Below are 14,219 nucleotides of genomic sequence, written 5' to 3'. Positions count from 1 at the left end.
TTTTCTGTTTGCTCTCATGTACAAGCAACCTCGGTGGGGGGGATGGAGGATATGGGGCTTTAGTCTTAGAATAAGGACCTTCGTCTGAAGTTTTTCCTGTAGGTAATTATTCCTAGTCTAGAAATGTCAGAATGGGGAAGATTTTTCTTCTTAGGACTAATTTGTCTAGTGCATTCACATTACCATAGATGGAATAATTTAGAGAAGATATAAGAAAAGGATTTCAGTTTAATGAGGTCCAGGCACAAATTTTGGACCAACAGCTAATACAGCAGAGCATCAGGAACATCTGTCTCCTCTCTGCACTCAGATCCAAAAGGACTCAAGAGCTATCCAGGCAATTTTTATGACAAAGATTTGCTTATTCAAGAACCGCCTCCCCTTTTCTCCTGTTCAGTTTTCTCCTTCTTCTCCCAAACGCAAATCTGTAACCTTTATTAACACCAGGTCTGAAAAATATTTCTATGTTTAGATGTGGACTCAGATGGGCGTTTGTTTTTGGGTATGTATGTCAGTAATCGACATGAGTGATGAATTACATGCAGCATCTCCATCTGCTTGGGCAGCCCTGGGAGCCTGGAGCTGGACTGGATCAGGATTCCTGGGATTGAGAGCCTAAAGCAGGGGCAGGCCAGGGAGGACTCAGCTTCCCAGCAGGGAATGAAGGCACAGCTGGAGCGTAGGAGAAGCGGCAGGATGAAATACTGATGCAGGGAGACATTACATGGTGGGTGACCAAGTCTGGAGGATGGGTAGAGGAGCTGGGCTGGGTCTCTGGTGAATGAGGTGGACCTGTGGTAGGGTACGGGGGTATAGGGTGCTGCATGGGGATGCCTCAGCCTGGGACACACCAAGGGGAGCCACCCCGGGGTGAAGGGCCAGACTCTGCTGGGGTCAGACCACTTTCCATCGACCACCGTTCTGGAAACTGGGCAGAGAAACACAGATGGGGCCTCACCCATCGCCACCTCTGCCAAATCCTGTGTTTTCAGGCAGGAGGCAGCTCCTCCAGAAACCAACAGGCAGGGAGGGGTGTGAGGAGCGGATGTTCAGTCAGCCCTAAGGCTGCATCTGAGATGAATTGTCTGTGGGAGGTGCCCTGGTTGCCCTTTCACAGCCTCAACCCCTAGGTGTGATCTTTTGTACCCTTTTGTCTCTCTCTCCACCCTCACCTTTGCAGGTCATTCACTCACCCTTGCCAGAGGCAGCCAAGACTAAATCGATCTGGTGTTAAGGATCCACCCCGTAGATGCTGAGGTCCTAAAGCTGGGGAACACTGCAGGTTGGGCTTTTGCAGCCACTGTGAGCCACTTCTCTTTCTTGGCCACATCCTCATGTGGTGAAACGTTATGTTAACTGACATCAGCTGTCTAATCTCATTTGTCTCTCTGGGGAAGGCCACGAAGCTAAATCATGGTGCCTCATGAGGTCCTCTCTCCTAGTAAGTTTGCTGCGACTGGCACCTTCCACAGCCACCAGAGAACAGTCACTTAGCAGGACAAGCCCTGTATCTTCGCAGTGGTGGAGTGGCACAAGTGACTCACCCAGCTTTTAGTCACCGCAGTGGGGAGGACGGCTCAGATGGGTGTTGTGCAAGTTACAGTCCTGAACGGGACTGTAGAACGGGGATCTTCCACAGGATATGCCCTTCGGAGGTTCTGCAAGACTTAAGACAACCAGCTAGCTCATACTACCAGGAAATCAGAGGAACACTTAAATCAGAAGGGAGCTCTGGAGCACTTCAACACATCCCTGGCTCAAAGCGGGCTAACCCCAATGGCAGGTCTGGTTGATATCGAAGGGTTAAAACAACCATGATGGTCGGCCTTTTAACCTTGAATAGAGAGAATAGAAAGCCCCTAAAACAAAGATCTGCAAATACCTGCCTTGGGGCTAGCCATTGTTCAGGCAGAAGCCACAGCAGGAGGTGAGGTAATACCTTAACTGAGTGATAACTGATAGGATGAAGGTATGACTTCTGGTTGCCTTAGGTAATTATAAATACTAAAAAGCACACCCCTAGGAGAACCGTAGATGTAAACATGAGCCCACCTTAATATAATGAGCCAAACTAAGAGGCTCCTGGATGAACTTTTGTACAAGTAACCAATCAGATACTTTCATGTGACTTCTTTTTGTTATCGTTTTGTATAAAAGACCCCAAGTGTTTCTAAAAGGTGTGGTGGCTGATGTTAAATTCCTGACACCCCACTCTGCAGAATGGCAATAAAGACAAGTATCTCGACTCAGTGAATTGATTGGCATTTTGCACACCAGTGAAGAACCTTGATTTAGGGACAACATGGTTGTCCTAAGCCTTATCAATTTGGGTTTGGAGTACCTCCAAGACCAGAGACCCCATCAGCCCTCTGGTCCCTCACTGCACCCCTCCTGCAGGTAAGCATCTTTCCCTTGTGCAGGGACAGCATTTCCCCTGTGGCAGCCCTTTGCCCAGGCAACGGTAAAGTAAGCGTGTACTTGCACCGTCCCATGGGCATCCTCTTCCTTGGGCAAACAGGGACAGCAGTGAGACGTGGGGCCACGAAGCACTGTACGCCCACTGGGAAGGGGTCTTTGGGCAGGGAGGCAGCTACGTGCTGTCTTGACTGCACAGGGAAGCAGGAAGGAAACCCAGTCCCTGAGTCTGGTTGGGGCTGGAGCCAAAATAAAAAAAAAAACAGGGCTTCCTGAAGCTCAGGCCTGCCTTGTTTGCCCTCCTGCTCTGCCTAACTGCTGCAGGGCTGGCAGCAGAGACAGGAGCAGGAATGGGGCTTTCTCACTGTCTCCCACAGGTGGCAGTGCCAGGGTGAGTCTCTCCCTGCAGTCCCAACTGCTGGCAGTGGGTTGGAGCCATGTCTCCCAGGTGGTGGTTTGGCGCACAGCTGATTTTTTCCTGGGCTGGCAGAAGCTGTTCTGCAGAAGTGATATGATGGCATTTCAGGCATGATGACTGCAGTTTCCATGGCAACCTGCAGGCGTGAGTCAGCATCTCCTTGCTGCGGTGGCAGGGAGCACACAGCACTGCTGTCCCCAGCTTCGCTCCGAAGCGTGCTGTGTGGCTCATGAAAAGTCAATAATGGGGCAGAGGAATGCATATAAGGTCCGAGCTACCCTGAGAGCAGGAAATATGTCAAAGAGAGGATCTAACTAGTTCTTCTGTCAGCTAAATTTGGGCCCATGTCCACCTGAAGGATGCATCCTCTGCTTAGCGTGACACTCCTCTTTGCTTCCTCCAAGGGTATCTGCTTGTGCTCTTGCCATGTGCTGGCTGGAGCTGTGCAAGTGTGCAAAATGCTGTGTCCAGATACATGCTGGTCCAGACCTGTAGGCAAGAGCAACAAGAGAGCTGAAGCATGATCCTTCCCTAGGCACAGAGTTAACTGTCATGGTCTTTGCAGCTGCAATTCGAGAGCAGGAGCCACCAGTGTGAAGAACTAGCAAGCACCACTGTGTGATCTAAATGCAACCCACTTCAGATGAGGCCCTGCACAGAGCAGGGAGCTGTAAATCACCATTAGCAGAAGATGCAGACTCCACCTTCTGCGTCTGTGGGAGTCAGAGGACATAAAAGCTCCCAGGCAGGTTACCACTCATCCCTGGCCTGTGAGCATTTGCTTATGAGGGAGGAACAGGACCATCAGGAGAAAATCTGGCTGGAAAGGCCAGCATGCACCCACCCACGCTGGCTCTCCCTGTCCCAGGCTGGGCAGCCAGTATTCTCGGCAGTCACTGTGCAGTGTTTGGGTGCCAGAAGTGATTTGGTGTCTCCGCTCAGGATGTGCAAGGAGCCAAAGCCAAGCTAGTAAGAAATGGAGAGGCTATTCCTCCTTCTTGGGCCAGGAAAAGATGTAACACTACTAGTGATGTGAATGCGGTGAACCTTTCTGGCATACAGGGCAGGCTTCAGTCTTACATGTGTGGCAAAATAGGTTTTCTTCTGATTGGGGGGGCTGAAATATTCAGTTGCCACCCACAGACTGTGTGAACAGATTCAAACTACCATTCTTTGTCCCTACCTGGGCAGCAGGTCTGAGTGACAAATGGTACTGTGAGGATGTGGGGAAGTCCTCCAGTGTTTCTTTATGTGCTCTGTTTCGAGACCAGTAAGTGCTGTGTAAATACTGATATGATGGGAGTAAGCTATGCTTGAAACATGAAACTCCTCGGAGAAAGGTCGCGTCCCTCCTCCGGGTGCATCACAGGATTGCTAGCAGGAACCAGCCCAAATGAGGTGCAAGGTGGCAAAACTTGTCCCGTGTCCACTTCCCAAAGGCATTGCTGACTCCCACCCCTAGTGCCCTTCTTGGCAATGTGGCCTCTGTCCCTCTCTGCTGTGAATGTATTGGCACTTCACTTCTAAGGAACCATTACCCTCAGCCTGCTGGTTTCACACTTCCCAATGTCCAAAGCTGTGGTCAAGCTGCTTTGAACTCCTGTAACCTGCGAGCAGTCTCCTTGCCCAGTCTGCCACAGAGAACATCTGTCCCAAACAAGAGCAGAGCCTTCCCTTAGGCCCAAAACAGCCCAGACTGATCCCCCCAGAACAGCCACAGCTCCTTGGACCTGACAGCCATCTCACAATAGGTTTGTAAATCCCTGTGTTTGCAGTGGAGTGAGGCTAATTTATTTCCTGGAATTTGCCCAAAAAATTTTGCAACTCAGACTCTCTCTGCCATAGGATTTTGGTGTAGTGCAGGGTGTTGTTTCTTTTCCATGCGCTGACCTACAGGACTGACCCTCTTGTGTGGGTGTTTTGACCCTCCACAATTATCTGGATTTGCCTGGAGCTATGGAAATGGCAGCTCCCTAGCACAGCAGCCTTGTTCTCTGTTCTGTGTTCCAGTGCAAGATGTCTCTGCTGCCTTTTTATATACTAGGACCTTGCAGAAACACATGGGTGAACAGAGACATACATGATCCTTGGGATTATGTTTTACTGAGTATGATGGATCCAGGGTAAGATAGATACCTTGCTCCAGTCACAGTGTAGACCCATAGCATGATGCAGTATTTGGGCAGGACAGAATGTGGGCATGAGCAAAGATTTTCAGCCTCTGATGCAACCCCATGCTGCCTGGCTTTTTGGGGATCCCACAGGCTGTTTCCCTTCTCTTGCTCACCTGATGAGGTCAGTCTGCAGCTCAAAGAACCTGTCCTCATGCCTTAAGGACCTTCCTAGTGGATGAAGTGCCGCTGTGGCTGAAGAAAAAGCCCACAACCTGCTGGAAGCAGCACAGCTTTGTAGCAGGTAGGTTTTGGGGGTCCCAGCAGCAGTGACTCCAGGCTGTCTGGCATATATACATCTGCATGGTCTCTGCCAGCAAGAGGTGTGCACTCATTGCATGGACATAGTGATAGAGCTGGATGCCCGTCCTGCAGCCTGCCCAGGATTTCAGAGGTGGGAGGTGTTTTATATATTCTGTGCCACAGCTCTGTCCTGTCCATGAGCACATTCAGGTGTCTTCTGCTCCCCAGCAACGTGTCAGACAAGTCCCTGATCTGTGACATTGATCTGCTTTCCAGTCTGGCAAGATTTTGGTGGCTTCGGGCTGAGGTTAAAAGCACAGCTGCTCAGTTTGGTGCCAATAACCCTTTCCCCCACCAAGTCGTCTTTGGGACAGGATGTTCCCTGTGTACTTGATTTGCAACTGTCTGTCAAGGGGACCAGGACACCAAATAGTTGTTCAGGGGGTGAAGAGTAAACAATCATGCAACAGCCCTTTCCCTCCCTTGATTCTTGACTTCCCAGGGTGTGGTTTTTATCCTGAAGGTTAATCTCCCTCTCAGTGTGCTCAAACACAGGCCAGGAACCCCTTCATCACTGTCCTCCAAAACATCTGTGCTCATAGTCTCATCTGTGGATACAAGGCTTCCCTCAACTGGCACAACTATGAATGCCTTAGTGGGCAATAACATGAAATAGAGTATGGTGGCCACCAGAGAGAGCAAAACTTGCCGAAGGGCTTGGCAGCACTGCTGCCAGATCCCTTCTGCTGAGCTGCAGTCCTGCCATATGAAGCACTTTTCCTTCAGTTTGCACAGTCCTGAAGCCGGGGCAGGGGTGGGGATTTGGGGCAGCAGGGGTGGAGAGAGTGGGCTGCTCTGCTATGCCACCACAGCTGTGCAGCAAAGTGCTGAACCACAGAGGGAGTGTAAATGATGTGACAACATAAACCACATGCTTAGCAGCTGCGGGATGGGACATTGCTTTCCCCAGCCACACTGGTGGGTGCAACTTGTGTAAACATGGGCAGCCTGTCAAAGAGGACCAGGGCAAGTGTAATCTCTGTCCTCATCCTGTCCCTGCATCCTCCCAGATTTCTAGCCTGAAACCATGCAGGAGAGGAATTTCCACAACAAATGTTGCTATTTGAGGAATGCGGGGGGGGCGGGAGGGGGAGGAAATAATCACCACCGAGATATGAAGAAGTTGGTCGACTTGACAACTGCACCGAGCGAGCTCCTCTGGCTCTGGCTGGTTTAGGATGGGACTCTGCAGCCTGCCTTCCCCTGACCTGGGTGTCCAGTGCTGCGTTAACATCAGCTCTGCTGGTGGTGGCTGGGGGGACAACTCTGAGGCAGATGCAGAGAAGGAAATACACCAGAGGGGTCAGGGCAGTAGGGCAGCATCTATTCCCACTCCCCTCTGCATATGAGCCACCCCAGCTCCTCTCCTAGGCAGCTGACTGCTGGGCGTCCCTCTGGCTTTGCGGTCACAAGGCTGTTTCACCGTGGGTTTCAGGTGTCTCCTTGGAAAGCCATGCAGCTGTCCTGCCCCATCCTCCCAGCAGGATTTTGGGGGGCTTATCTGCTTTCCTCCCTGTCCTGGCCTGTCCTGCACTCAGCTGCCAAGATTCTCCCATCGTTGCCACTGCTCCCCTCAGGGACTAGCTCTGTTTAACGTCTGTCTGGCCACGTGGCAGTCCTCTGGCAGACTGCTGGAGGACTTGTATAAATGTTCTGCTGGAATACATCCGAGGTCCAGGGCCTAGTCCCCTCCTCCCAGGGACAGAGAAAAAGCTGCTTTGCTCTTAGCTTGGAGTTCAGGAGGAACTGGTTTGCTAAAACCAGATGTTTGCATCCGCTTGTGCTGACCCCATGCTGGGGCTTTCATACCTGATGTTTGTGGAGAGGCTGCTCTCTCGCTGACAGGCAGTAAGGGATTTGGCAGAGCTGAGGTTGTTGTTCTCCCAGGACCGTGCACATCTGTGAGCAAATAAATGGTAAGTGAAAATAGGACCCCTGTCTGGACAACCTGCAGAAGGAAAGATGGACAGGCAGTGCTTGGGCAGGTGGATGGATGGCATTCATCTCGCTATTCCTGACACACTCAAGTCACAGGGTTCATGCCGTGCACCCAGAAACAAAGGGGATGCCCTGGCTCTAGAGACCTGGCAAGAGCTTGCACAGACAAGATTAGGAATTAAAAATTTCAGCCCTTCAAGATGAAATCATCCACCCAGAGGAAAGCCATCATATGTGCAGGTCTATCCCAGCTCACAGGTGAGCTTCGCTTTGCTTGCCCACCCAGTGCCATTCGAGCCTCCTGTACACGTTGATCATTTTAATTCGCTACCCTGCCAAACTTGATCAGCACTTTCATCTCTGATAAAACGATTGGAGGATTTAAAACAGAAAATGCAGTTGACCAGGAAAGGGGATATTCTTCTGACTCTCTCAGGTAACCAGGTCTGCAGCCTGACCCCTGGGTTATAGTCTCTATCACAATACCGAGCCACAGAAGTTACCTGCAAAGCTGTCAATGCCTCCTCCCCAGAGACAAACCCAGTGTCAGGGAAAAGAAAGGAGCAAAGCAGAGACATTATTGATGGGAAGACTGAAGGCCAGAGGGGTCTATCAGAGCATTCCTTTTTGCTGTGCTATACCTCTGAGCAGGGATCAGAGACACTCTTCCTGTCAGTTGTGTGCCACAGGGTAATCTTCCTGTAGCTGTAGCACTCCTTGCTTATTTCTGCAGCCTTTTTGAATACGCATGTTTCCTTGTTCCTCTGGAAATACAAACAGCAGCTGAGTGTTTCTCCTACCAGGGCTGTGCACAGAAGCAAGATCCCTCTGTTTCTAATGCTGTTACCCACTTGCTTACAGCTGGAGGTTGCATTATCCCTATTAACTGCAGCACAAAGAGCTCATGGTGTTACCCACAGATACACTTCAGTCTCCCTGCAACACTTCTTTCCAAGGCAGATCTCACACCTGGCATTATTGGCCTTCAGTTGCATTTTTGTCATTTATTTATTAAAGATAATTTCACCAGACTGTAATGATTTATTCAGGTCCAGAGCCTCCTGTAACAGAGAGCCATTATTTGCAATGCCACCATGTTTCTGCCATCTGCAAACTTCACAAAGGTTCACAAAGCTACTTTTTGCAAGGTCACCAAAACACATCTTAAGCTCTCTTTCTTTTGCATAAGGCATGGGTCTTGCCAAAGCATCAGGTGATGCATGGTAAAAAATGCTTTGAGGAAATCTGGTTATGTAACAGAAACACCATTTTCTTTATTGGATTGAACCAATAATCCTGTACTTTTTTTTTGAAGGAAGAAAAATAGAAGAAAACAAGTTTGTTTGACAATGCTGTGCCTCACAGCTGACTTCAGTAGCAGTTTTCAGCCTCTTTCTTTATCCTGAGTGCCAAACTGATATTTGGATAAGTGGTGAACTGTTCCCTTGCCCTTACTTCTTTTATCTTCATGCTGGAAATACTGTGCCAGTTTTCTTTTTCTGCAAGGAACTGCAATGAAAACATTGGCTGGTGTGGATGGAGAGTTGCATGGGTATGGGAGCACCTGTAAGAACAAGGGGCAGGAGCAGCCTGCCGTGGACGTCACCTTCATTAGCTGATTACAGCGGTCCTACTACTTTCCGGACCACCCCAAAACCAGGGGTGGTCTGGGTCTCAGATATGCCACAGCCTAAAGCAGGCCATACTGAAGCCATTAAAAATAGCGTTGGGAAGACAGGGAACAGGGCAGGAGACATGAAACATCCTGATAATGAGACAAAGGGCAGCTAATGCATCCTAATTGTTCCCAGAAGAGAAGCAGGACTGAGAGATGGGAGACCACAATCACCATCACTTCTTAATAGGTACAAAAAGGCAAGACTCAAAAGCAGCGCACAGTTCCTGAGTTAACAACCCAGGAGCCACGGTAAAACCTCAGTAGCGAGGATCCCTTTTACTCTGCACTGCTAAGTGTCACTGGACACACTACTTGCATTTTGGTGCTTGCATCCTGGACGGACCACTCAGTCACTCCCATCTTGGACATCCTTGTCAGTAAGGGGATGCAGGGAGTGGCAGAGAGGAAACTGGCTTTGTTTCAAAATAGATATTCCCCCTTCCCATAGGGTCCTACAGCCAGATTTGCTGCATTGTTGCAAGATGAGCTTTGCCAGCATTTTCATGGTGCTTTGAGGCTTCTGATTTGCTTCTGTCCTGCTGCCACCTGGGGCTGCACCAGGAAGGACATTGCTGCTGCTGTAACAGCCCCAGTCCTTACACTAAAACAGCAAATGCTCACCACCCCAGGAGCCTGTCCTGGCCCGTTGTATTTTTTGTACTTGTTGCCAGCTTGTCACGAGTCCCTGGTGTGTGAACTGGCCTGTGGTACCAGGTGTCTCTTGTTAATAATGTGTGATGTGAGATAGTATTAGATGCCTTGAAAGTTTTGGAACAGGTCAAAAGCAGAGGCTCCAGGACTATAAATAACTCACTGGCGGTTGATTAGGTGTGCAGCCTCAAAAGCTGGGAAAAGCCTGTGTTAAGTGTACCAAAGAAAAGCAGCAGCAGCTGAGCAATGAGAAACACATCTGAGCAACAGGGTCAGGCACCTGCTGCAGCGTGGGAAAGCAACACCTGCCGGCGCTGCGCCGGGAAGGGGGTGGAGGACAAGAGCTGAGGACTGTCTAGAAACTCAGACACCTTGAACAAGTGCCAGATGCTGAATGTCATGTTCCTGGGGTTTTCTGTCCCTGGAACACTGCTGCAGGTTGACTGTGGTGTTGTGAGTGCCCTAGCTCCATGCATCCCTGCTTTCCTGGGGATGACATGCAGCCACAGAGCAGCTGAGGTTGGAAGGAACCTCTGCAGATCTTCTGGTCCAACCCCCCTGCTTAAGCAAGACCACCTAAAGCCAGTCACCCAGGACAATATCCAGGTGGCATTTGAACGTCTCCAAGGATGGAGATTCTCACCATCTGCCTGGTTGCAAACCCTGACAAAACCCTTTTGAGCTACCAGTGTCACTCAGGCTGGTGCATGGTGCCACAAGTGTGTCTTAGCATGGGTTTTTTTGCATATTTCTCCTACCTAATCTTCCAGTTCTCAATTAAGCTTTATTATGTATCAACTCAGTGTGTCTAATCATCATTTTGGGCAGCATTATAATCTAGCACCCGTGGGACAGAGCAGTCCTTAGCAGAATGCTTCAAAAGCAGGACAGTGGCAGTGTTTTAGACACGATGATTTTAGAAGCAGCTAATTTTGCAGAGGGCAAACTTCCAGGCAGAGTGCCACATCAGCTGGGTACAGCCCTGCAGTCTGGAGTTGCCACCACTGACTCTGATGGTCAGCTGCCCTTTATATATTAAGCATTTGTAGCCCCACTGATTTCACACCACCTCTGCAGTCACCTGGCTTCATGTCCACCACAAATTCTCATTTCAGCAAGATCACAGTTTTAAGGTCTGCTAGGTGGACCTCCCTGAGCAATCCCAGTTTCCACTCATGTTCCCCATGTTATCTGGGCAATCCTCATTATATCAATGAGGTATGCTGGGACCTTGTTTCTAGAGGATTCCTCATGAGAAGTACCACAATGTTCATGCAAGTTAGGGGTAACGAAACCACAGTCAATTGCTGCTTCAGCAACTGTGTTTTCTAAGGGAATGATGATGTTTTAGAATTATTTAGGCAGGGAAGAGAGCACAGCTGCATCCATGCACTTGTTTCACCTCCACACCCCATCTCATCTGTGTCATTGATGTCTTCATATAGCCTTGGCACTTCCTTGTCTCAAGCATGTCCCCAGGCATTGATGCTTAGTGAGTGGATGCATGAACTGCATGCAGACCCCAGTGCCTGGACTGAGCTTAGCACTGCCACCTTTGTAAGAACACATCTGCCCTGGTCATACTGCAATCAGAAAGGCAAAGAAATTGGACCAACAACAGAAAAATAATCTTTCCCCTTCAAAGCTGGTTTTCTACAATGCTGATCTCTGGCATCTCATGCTCTTTATTGGGCCCATGTATCTCTGAGAGTATTTCTGGAAATGGGGAGGACAATAGTTATGCTGCAGAGGTATCTCCTCCCAGGCTGCTGGAGTACATCCTGCCCCTGGAGTGATGTTCTGACCCCATAACCCCTTCATTAGCACTGCTCTTCCCTGTTATGACTTGTCAGTGCATTTCTTCTAGACCAGCCTCTAAATCCCATGGTAAAGAGATACAGTGATAGTAATGACTTCTTTTTTTTTTAAATTTTGTTTCAAATGAGATTTTTTTCTGCTCCAGATTGTGGTTTGGAGAAAGAAAACTGGGGCATTTGATAGGTGGGGTGCTGCTGGAGGGATGACTTTTCAGCCTGTCTCTGTTTCACATGGGAGTCTGCCAATGTTTTGCATTTTTTGACCAAGCTGTTTCTCTCCCTCTCAAGGGAAATTTGGAGAGTGTAAAAAAAACCCCAGCCAGTGAGTTCTTACTGCCATGTCCTACGTGCCAGCAGCCAGCATGTCCACAGACGCCTGGAAGAAATGCTTCCAGACATGGCCTCAGTGTCCCTTTGCCAGCTCTGGATGAGCTGGACCCAAGCATGGAAAGCTTCACAGCTCCTCCCTTTCTCTTGCAGCTGGGCAGACAGTCACAGTGGTAAATACCATGCCGAGTTTTGGCAAAATGTGTTTGGGAAAGCACAGGCAACTGTTTAGCTACATGCTCTTTCCCTGGCAGCACCCTGCAGGCTTCTCCAAGCTTGCTGCCATCACCTATGGCTCTAGCTGGTGGCCACCAAAGCAGCAGTGTCCTTTTGCACAGGGACTGCACTCTCCTGCTGCTTTACTGTCTCCGGCTTGGTGCTCCTGAAGGCCTGGTTTGTTGCTGTATCAGTCAGACCGCTGGGGAACCGCTGACTGACCCTTGAAACCTCCCAAGGATGGAGATCCCCTGCCACCCCAGTACCCCATCCCAGGGCTGCACCACCCTCCTGGGAGAGGGGTGTCTCACAGTGTCCATCCTGAATCTCCCAAGCCTTTCCTTCTGCAGGAAGACAGGAAATTTCAGTAGAAGTCCTGCTTGACTAAAAAGTGAGCTTCTTGCACTAAAATATAAAAAAGATGCACATAAGAATGGAAAGTACAATAGACAGCAAAAGAATGTAATAAACATTTCTTGCTTGGATCCTTAGAGGTGGTATCAGGCAGGTCCAAGACCACCTACAGGTCAGACTGGTGAAGGTCATCAGGGTAGTATTACAGGACTCTACAGGCATGCTAGAAGTTGGAGAAAATGCATGTCCACTGATGGATGGAGGAGACATCATGGTGCTGGGCAATATGGAAAAGACCACAATGATCAATGGACTGTTACAGCATCTTCACAAGCCAAGCCTGCTCTCAGATCTCTGCATTCATCAGCATTGTCATCTGTAAGCAATACCTCCATCCTTGGAAAAATCATGGAGCAAGACTTCTTGAAGATTATTTTCAAGCATGTGAAGGGCAGGAAGGTAACCAGGAAGAGTCCACAGGTCCAGGCTTTGGACTCAACCCCAGTCCCTTCTTTTCCCCACTCAGCTCTTCACTGCAAGATCTAGTGCAAGTTTGAGAAGTCAGTCACCTCTGAGTCTGTAGAGATCCTGTCTCTGTGAGCTAACATCTGCAGTGCTGGCAGTAACATTGAGAGCAGCAGATGGAAAAAGAAAACAGGCTCCAGGAGCAGGGCTGCTGCCTTGGGTACACAGAAGACAGAGGTCTAGTATGGGTGTATCGTCCTTCAGTGCACAGATGTCCTGCATATGGGATGTAGGCGAATAAGAACAGATCCAGTGTCAGCACTGCTGCATTAAGACACAGAGCAAGAACAAAGGGCAATCACGCCCACTTCAGACTCGTTCCAAGAGGGTGAAAGGGATCAGAAAACTCCAGCTTAGTAATCTTCTTCCTTCTAACAACAGCCTTTTTTTTGTTGTTGTTTTTTTTCCCCATGGGCTGGAGAACCGGAAGGTGTAGCAGGGTAAACGTGGGGATAAGTGTTAGAGACCTCTTCTCATGCATCCTGCTTTTGGCAGAGAGGTGGAGCTGGAGGTGGGAAAGGAAGCTCTGCTAGAGCAACTATGGTCTCACAGCAAAAGAGTCAAGGGATCCTTTGCAAGCCACATGCTGACCTGGTCCAGGGAATCCTTGGCAACCAGTCGGAGAAAGGTGAAATCCTACTGACACTTCTCCGCTGCTTCTTTCAGCAAGGGACAAAATTTCCACACAGGAATTCTTCCAGCCACTGAGCTGAGACTCCTGCCCTGAGCAGAAAAGGGGAGGAACAGCTCAATACTCTGGGGATGGAAGTAGGAGAACGTGGAAGGTCCCTCTCGAACCATTTTTCTGCCCGCAGATACCAAACTTTGAACCATGAGAAGAAAACACCCACAATTCTTGTGCAATACCTTTCATGGTCCAAAAGCCAATGAAAGATGCCACAGGGACCACCTACCCTCCCCGACCATGTCCCTGTCCAAGCCCTCTGCTGCACCCCTGTTTGCTGGCAACTTCCATACAATGATGCTCCTGCCCCACCCCCAGAGCCCTGTCCAAGCTCTGGAGGGATGAAACAGGCAGAGGGCCAGTGCCCTCTTCCACAGTCTTCTGTCGACATGGTCTTCAGAGCATGCCTCCAAGCAACCATAGGGGCCTGGGGATGTCCTGCCCACTGTGCCAGCCTGACCCCAGAAGCTGGTAGCTGGTCCCAGCTAAGAACAGGCCCACCTATCCCTGAGAAGCACTGGAGACCTCACTGCCTTAGCCTTAGCCACATGCTGCAGCCAGAAAGAGCTCTTCCACATGAACTGTTTTCATGAGAAAGTGCCAAGAAACACAGGCAAATGCTTGCATCAGTTTCCCAGGAATGACCTCTCCATTTCCATGCTCTAGCCAAACCCACAAGCACCCAGGGAGCAAGCAGTGGCCTATTTCCCCCAAGCAGACA

Source organism: Phalacrocorax carbo, chromosome Z (assembly GCF_963921805.1).
Source record: "Phalacrocorax carbo chromosome Z, bPhaCar2.1, whole genome shotgun sequence".
NCBI classification, from domain to species: Eukaryota; Metazoa; Chordata; class Aves; order Suliformes; family Phalacrocoracidae; genus Phalacrocorax; species Phalacrocorax carbo.
This window is presented reverse-complemented; position numbering follows the sequence as displayed.